This window comes from Silene latifolia, chromosome Y (genome assembly GCF_048544455.1).
Source record: "Silene latifolia isolate original U9 population chromosome Y, ASM4854445v1, whole genome shotgun sequence".
Lineage (NCBI taxonomy): Eukaryota > Viridiplantae > Streptophyta > Magnoliopsida > Caryophyllales > Caryophyllaceae > Silene > Silene latifolia.
In genome coordinates this window covers 337,197,092-337,205,046 of record NC_133538.1, presented here as the reverse complement: position 1 = coordinate 337,205,046, position 7,955 = coordinate 337,197,092, and positions in this window count along the sequence as shown.

Here is a 7,955-nt window from a genome sequence, read left to right as displayed (position 1 = left end):
TGAATTACCACTTCGACCAACTAAACTCACACTAAAGCAAAGCAACACTCCATATTTACAAAACGGTTTTTTAAATCGAGCTTTCCGACTCATAAGTTTTACACTTTGTTGATTTCTCCTCAAGCAACTGAGCATGTAAGTATGAGGGTGTAAATAATCCTCTTATTACATGTTCTCTTTACTGTTTTCATGACTTTAAAATCATAAAACATGCATAACACGATTCAAAACTTGGAATGATCGAGCCAAAAACGGGTTTTGGCATGAGACAGAAGCTCATTTCCTCGCTTAGGGGCTCGCGCCTCTTCTGGCTTCTCAGGTCATAACTTTATGTGTTTGAGTTCATCATTCCTTATGTTTTATTTCATTTTTCTTTCCTTTCTCCAAACGGTTTTTTACCATTTCAAATCATTTTTATGATGACCGTTTTTAACCATAAGTCATAATCACCCTTGGTTCTTTATACCATAACGGTTTATTCCGTGACTAGCTGATATTTTTTGGTTAATTACATTTTAAAGGGTATTTTAACACTCTTTCCTTCATTCTAACAATTTTTCTTCTTTTATTTACATTTTTAACCTATTAGTCATAAATCTAGATCATCCTTGGTTCCTCATACCATGTCGGTTTAATCCGGGCACGATGATAAATTTTGACTGATTACAAAGCAATGAACTTAACATAATTAGTTCATATCATGCATTTTTCATCTTCATTTTCAAATTCACGAGGAAACCACTCATGATATGATCAAGTGCAAGTTTGACCTGAAAGTTACTTTGCATTGAGTGGGAGATATAAATGGACAAGACAATTTGTAGCGCACAACTTGTATCGAACAAGTGGGAGTTTGTTGAAGTAGGCGTCTTCCACAATAGTGCATCTACATAATATATCTCATTAAAGGAATATACCGGGGATATTTAATGTAATACCTGGTATTTTTAATACGACGTCTTAAAGTATTTTATAATTATTAAGCATTTTATATTCTATAAGTTTTATTATCGTAATAATAATAAGCGGAAAAATAAAAAAAATAAAAAAGGAAAAGTTGGGCTGTGTAGTATGGCCGAGTATCACGAGTAGTGTATGGGTAGTTAGGTGGTCTTATATATTTTAGTAATTTAATGATATAAGGAAACTTCCTAGAAGCTCCCTTCTTACTAGTATATAAACCTACCTCATGTACCACCTAAACCCTTATTTCACACAAACACAACTTATCTTATAATAGAGGAGGAAGAGTGACTGATGCGTGCCTATTTCATACAATTATTCTATTCATTTGCACGCATTTCTATGCTTATTTAGTAGCGACTAGCTACTATTCTCCCACGAATCGGCTACTTTGGGTTACTTTACGTTTTACGCAGGTTTGGACTAAAGACGAGCTAAAGAAGCCAAAACCTGTTCTCGGTATTGCATTTTTTATATTGGAAGAGTTGGAGCTCAGAAAGTGTCGCCTCGAGACGCGTGAGCAAGTGAGGAACCACTTTTGAAGAGAAGAGTCGCTGCTGAGTTGTGACTTTAGTCGATCAACCAGTTGTTTCAGTCGATCGACTAAAGTGAATTTATGCTGAAGATGGTTTAGTCGATCGACTAGATTTTCAGTCGATCAACTAAATTCCAGAACATGCCGTGTTTGTTTAAGTTTTATTTCGGCCCATTAGTTGTTTGTTTAATAATTTTCCCTTATTATTATTTAAGGGGAACTCAAAAAAATTTTAGGTTATCTTGACTTTTGCTAAAAAAACACTGTTACACATTGCTTCGTTTGAGAATTTTCGGTCTGAAACTTTGTAATCTTTCTTTCTTATTTCGGTAATTAATTAACCTTCGTTCTTCAAGCTATTAATTTTTATTGTTTCGCTCTTATTATTCTTCTTTATCAGTTACAAGTTTTATGCTAGATCGTTATTTATTTTTTGTCATCATGTTTAATTCAAACTTGGTTATTATTATTGTTCAGTTTTTCGTATCAATTATGCGTAGCTAATTTCCCCTTGCTAAGATTAGGGAAGCCATGGTTATAAGACAGTCTTAATTAGGTGATTACGTCTTGATTACTTATTTGTCTGAGTTGTTAATTATAGCATTTAATAGCATTTAATTGATTAAGTGCATGTAATTGATTATTTGACCCAAGAAACTTTGACCTAGATCGAAAGATTGGAGAATTTAGACCTGCTACAAACAATAGACCGTCCTAATTAGAGCGAAAGCTAGATTAGTACTCTAGGGCGAATAGTGGACCGGAAAGACCTTTTCTCTACCCCTCAGACCATATTTATGCCTACCATTGACCGTGGTGACCCGACATCCTAGCCTTTTTCTATTAATTGAAATCCCTTTTCTATATTTATTTCTTCTTTGCTTGCGATTTAGTTGATAGACAAACCCAATCAACCCCTGGAAATTGTGACTTGGACGGACTTATAATTAGGAAATTGAACACATTTGTCTCCCTGTGGATACGATCCCGACTTCCTTTACTGTATTAGTTTAGGCCAGTTAGTTTATCTTTGATAGGTGTGCGATTTAGCCTGTCAAATTCTTGCGTCGTTGCCGGGGAGGCAACAATTTTCTGTTTGCTTATTTTAGTTTGTCTCGTCTCAGGGAACATTAGTTCCTTGAGACCATTCTCATTCCTTTCTTTAGTGTTTTGATTATGCCCAGGTCTCACAGGTCCGAGCTCATACCATTCGACTTTGAACCAGAAAAGACTTTCCGAGCTAGACGAAATTTTTGGAAGGAAGTCCGTCAAGCAGAAGACTTCAGTACGCTTGACGTTGAATACGCTAGTTTTATTACAAAAAAACCAGTCTTTTGAAGAAGATACTTCAGTTTCTGCCACTATTACAATCATGCCTACCTTAGCAAGTCACTCAGAACCCACCCTTGAGTCCATTCCTAAAGGATTCAAACTCCCTACAATAGACAATTGAACTTTCAAGATTAGACCATCTTACATTAACATGGTAGAGAGAAATTTGTTTGGAGGGGGAGCTACGGAAGAAAAGTATGCTAACGAAACTGCTGTAACGCCTGGAAAAATTCGATCGACGGTAACTATTAGTCGATCGACTAAATCTGCAGCTCTGAATATTGAGGAAATTGGGAATAGTCGATCGACTGGGCCAGTTAGTCGATTGACAGATAATGTTGGTCCATCGACTGACATAAATAGTCGATCGACTATTTCGAATGACGGAGTTGCTAATCCATTACCTATTTCTGATGGGACATCTTTTACTGTTGATAAGGCGTCTAATTCTAATAAAGGGAAGAGTAAAGCTGCTGACCCGCCAGTCGTTATCAAGGTTCCTTTTTCGGGGCGCCGAAAGAATACAAAGGTCGAGCAACAATTCAGTAAATTCTTGGAGGTCGTCAAAAATCTTTAGGTAATTGTACCTTTTACCGAGCTAATTACCCAGGTACCCTCTTACGCTAAATTTATGAAAGATATTCTGACTCGTAAGAGGAGCTTTAACGAAGTGGAGACCATTGGTTTTACAGAAGAGTGTAGTGCACTCCTACAAAGCAAGTCTCCACCCAAATTGAAGGATCCGGGTAGTTTTTCCTTTCCCTGTACCATAGGCACTCATGTAATAGATAAAGTTTTATGTGATTTGGGTGCCAGTGTCAGTGTCATGCCCTATTTGGTTGATGAGAAACTGAATATGGGGCATCTTAAACTTACCAACGTGACCTTACAGATGGCTGACCGGACAGTTAAGCGACCACTAGTTGTATTATAGGATGTCCCTGTTAAGATAGGTAAATTTTTTAGACCTGTTGATTTCATTGTGTTAGATATTGCTGAAGATACTCAGATTCCTATAATCTTAGGTAGACCATTTTTGCATAAGCAGGGGCTATTATTGATGTCAAACAGGGCGTTTGACTCTTAAGGCAGGGGATGATAAGGTGACTTTTAATATGGCTAGCACGCTGGCTAAGCCTATGATAGACGATACATGATATTCTATAGACATTGTAGATGAATCTGTGTTTGATTATTGGACAGGATCCCTTCTTGGGGACCTGTTAGAGGCTTTGATAGCTCTTGATGATTTTGTAGAGGATGTACAGGTTGATTATAGGACGATGAAAGCTACTCTAAAAGGTAAGGAGTTTACTATTTAGAAAGGTGAGACGGTAAATGCTATAATGGAAACCTCTTTTGCTACTGAGGTAAAGATACCATAGCGTAAACCTCTTCCTTCTCATCTTAAATATGTGTTCTTAGATGATTCCGAGCAATATCCTGTTATTGTTAATGCTAAACTTGACAATAACCAACTTTCTGCTTTGTTGGTCGTTCATAAAAAAAACAGAAAAGCTTTAGGATACAGTTTGGCTGACCTTAAGAGAATCAATCCTGATATTTGTATGCACAGAATTGAGCTAGAGGAAGGACATAAGCCTTGCCAGCAGGATCAGCGAAAGTTGAATCCGAAGATGCAGGATGTGGCTATGGCGGAAGTGATGAAGGTACTTGATGCAGGTATTATATACACCGTTGGCAACTCCAAGTGGGTAAGTCCGATTCAGGTAGTCCCAAAGAAAGGAGGGACTACAATAGTGAAAAATGAGAAAAATGAATTAATACCAACTAGAGTAGTGTTGGAGTGTGTGTCCTCAAAAATAGTGCGATCACATATTTAAATCTCATATAAAAGAATACAAAAGGGATGATTCAATATATTGTCAACTGATCAACATTAATCGGTAACGATTGGGTGACTAGAGTTTGATGTTACTGTCGTTTGATGGTGGTGATCAGTTGATCTCTTAAGGTCACACCTATAGGAAAATTCCCTTAACTGATAAATTAATTAATAGTATGTCGATAAAGATTAATTAAATCGTTAAATTGAACAATTTTTTTATCAATGAGTGAGAGTTATATATCTTATTGTAATGTGATTAAATAAGATTCAATTTATTAAATAATATGTTATATTACTAAAATTGATTAATGTTTATGAAACATTTGAGATAAGAGTAATTAGTTAGTTATAATTACAAAATGTTGTAGATTATATTAACTAGACTTAATGTGACCCATTTTATATACATGTAATTGTGAATTACTTGTTAATTTGTTAAATGTGATTTGTTTAATTTAGAATGATATTTAATTTGTTAAATATGCATTAAAATGTCTAATGACATGTTACATGTCACATGACCTACAATATTACATTTGACAAATTACAAAAATAAAATGGAGTCCAGTTTAAGTGTGGGAGCCAGTTTTATGGGTAGTGTGTTAGGGCTTTGTGAAGTTGATTATTTTTATGGGATAAACATAATCATCACATGTTTAGCCCTAAACCTAGCCTATGATTTTGGTAAGACAAAAAGAAAATGGGATTGCCTTCCCCATGTACCAAAACCGTCTACCCCTTCCCCTTTTAATAAGAAAATAAGTTTTCTTATCATTTCACTCATGCTTCTGCAAAAACTCTCAACCTCTCTCCACATAAATAGTTTATGTTCATAAAATTTGTTCAAAATATTCAAATATGACAAAAACATTACTAGTGTAGTAATAATAATACTATTGAATAAATTTAAGGTTACTAGTAATATTATCTAGTTAATAATATTATTAGTGTTAAGGGCAAGTCTTGGGTGTAACTAAGAGGAGAGTTTCTAATTTGGAACTTTAATTTTTGAGGATCATCCTAAAGTTATTAAGCTCAAGAACAAGGTTAGGAAGGTGTCCTACCTTGTGCCCATTAATTTCGTCCATCACCATTGTAAGCAAATACATTTTTCCTCCTTATTTTGTTATCTTTGTTTGCATGCAACTAGATCTATTATTCTAAATTAGTGAGTAATTTAGAAACTAATTAAAGGAGTCTAATTAGGGGTTGAAGAACCTAACAAGTAGTAAGGGGTTGGTGGATGTGCATTGATTATAGACAGTTAAATGCCGCTGTGGACATAGACACCTACACGCCAGGCCAATCTGCGGACGTATAGCGGTCTTTTTGAAAGCCACGCTCGGCGGCGTAACAATGCTTTCGACCGGATCGTTTTAGATCGGTCGGTTTCGTCTCGGTATGGGTCTCGAAACGATTAGAGATGTTCGGAGTCACCACCAAGCATATGTGGGATGCCTAGAACCCGTTCGAAATCCGCTTTATACCTCGGTCAAATCGAAGCACAAAGCAGCGTTTGACATAGGTACTAAAGATAAGGAAATCGTCCCTCTTTAGCATCCTATCTCTAGAATGACTCTCGTACGCCCTGGATAAGGTCGTCCACTATCCAAAGTTTCTGAGTTAGAGGCGAAGGTACGTATTAGGAAGCCCTTTAATCAGACACCCAATCCAGCCCGCGTTTAGCGGCCTCTACTAATCGATCTTAATTGGTTGAATGCAAAAGTTGATAAAATGGTTTAAATGCATGAATGCGCAACCAATGATTTAAACCTAACATTTGAGAGCTTTCTAAGTCGGTTGATTTAATCCAAGTATCAAGTATAAGATGTCGAGTTGGATTAATGATTGATTTGCATGCAAGACGGAAATTAAACATCCATTTACCGTATTAGGTTTAGGGTGCATAACATGATCCATTTGTCTTAATAAGGCATTTTGCAGATATGGTTTGAATAGTCATCTGATCCGTCCTTTATCCGAGTTAACCGGAGTCGGGATCGTCCTAGACTAATGCTGGAAAGGAACAGGCCCTGTACCAGACGGCTATATGAGGCGCGAGCCAGCCGGCGGTGTAAGGGGCCTCTCTCTGGTTTTGAAAATGAGAAATGGGGAGCCTGTTTAGGCGCAGGTTAGCCCACGTTTTATGTGCCATGTTCTGACCTTTTAGAAAACGTTATAAAACGTGTTGAAAATGGGTGTTTGAACCCGGTTTGATGTGAAGGGGTCGTTTAGACCGCATTTGTTGATTTGAAGAACTAGACTCGAATAATCATCATTATTTGATAATATCCGGTGTCGGGTTCGATTTGTCAAACTTGACATGAATAGTTTTGAAAATGATTATGGACTAATTGTTTTAAGTCCATTTGAATGTAATTAGTCGATACTCGTCATCGTACCCGGGTTAAAATCCGGCATGGTATGTAGAACCAAGGATGATTTTGTGTTGGTGACTAATATGTTTGTCTAAAAATGTAAAGAAATGAAATAAAAGGCTTTAAAATACCTTTTAAATGTCATTAACCAAATATTATCACCGAAACACGGATTTAACCGTCATGCTATGAGGAACCAAGGGTGAAAAATGTTTTATGGTTAAAACATGTTAAATAAAAAAACAAAGGTTCGAAAATACTTGAAAAGGTGAAAACCGATTACAAATATAAAAAATGGATTAAGGAAAATGACGAGAACAAACACGGTTGATCTCTGGTCTGAGCACCCCATTTAGGCGCGGGCCACTTGGCGACCTAAGGGGCTTCTGCCTCAGACCAAAAACCAGTTTTGGCTCGTTTATTCCATGTTTTGGTTCATGTTATGCATGTTTTAGCATGTTATAGTCATGAAACAAATGAAAACATAATAAAAGAGGATTTTTACACCCTCATACTTACATGTTTGGTTATGGCGAGTGATCGACGTAAGTGTAACAACTTGTTTGATCGGAAAAAACTCGGTTTAAAACCGTTTTGGTAAGTAAAAGAGTGTTTTAAAAGTTTAGTGATGGTGTAGTGGTCGAAATGGTCGGTCAAGTGATTTAATGCACGATGACGGTACCAAACAATGTATAAGGCTCGTGTTTACGATCGGTAGGTCGTAAATACGCGTCGGATTGTGACTTTAGAAGTCGAGTCGAGAATTTTAAGGGAGAAAATAGGGGGCGGACACTCGCGTAAGTCTCAAATGGGTGGCATTTGAGGGGTATTTATAGGAGAATGAGTGGTTGTGTGAGTTTTGAGCGACGTGGCCACCTGGGCTGCTCAAAGATGCGCG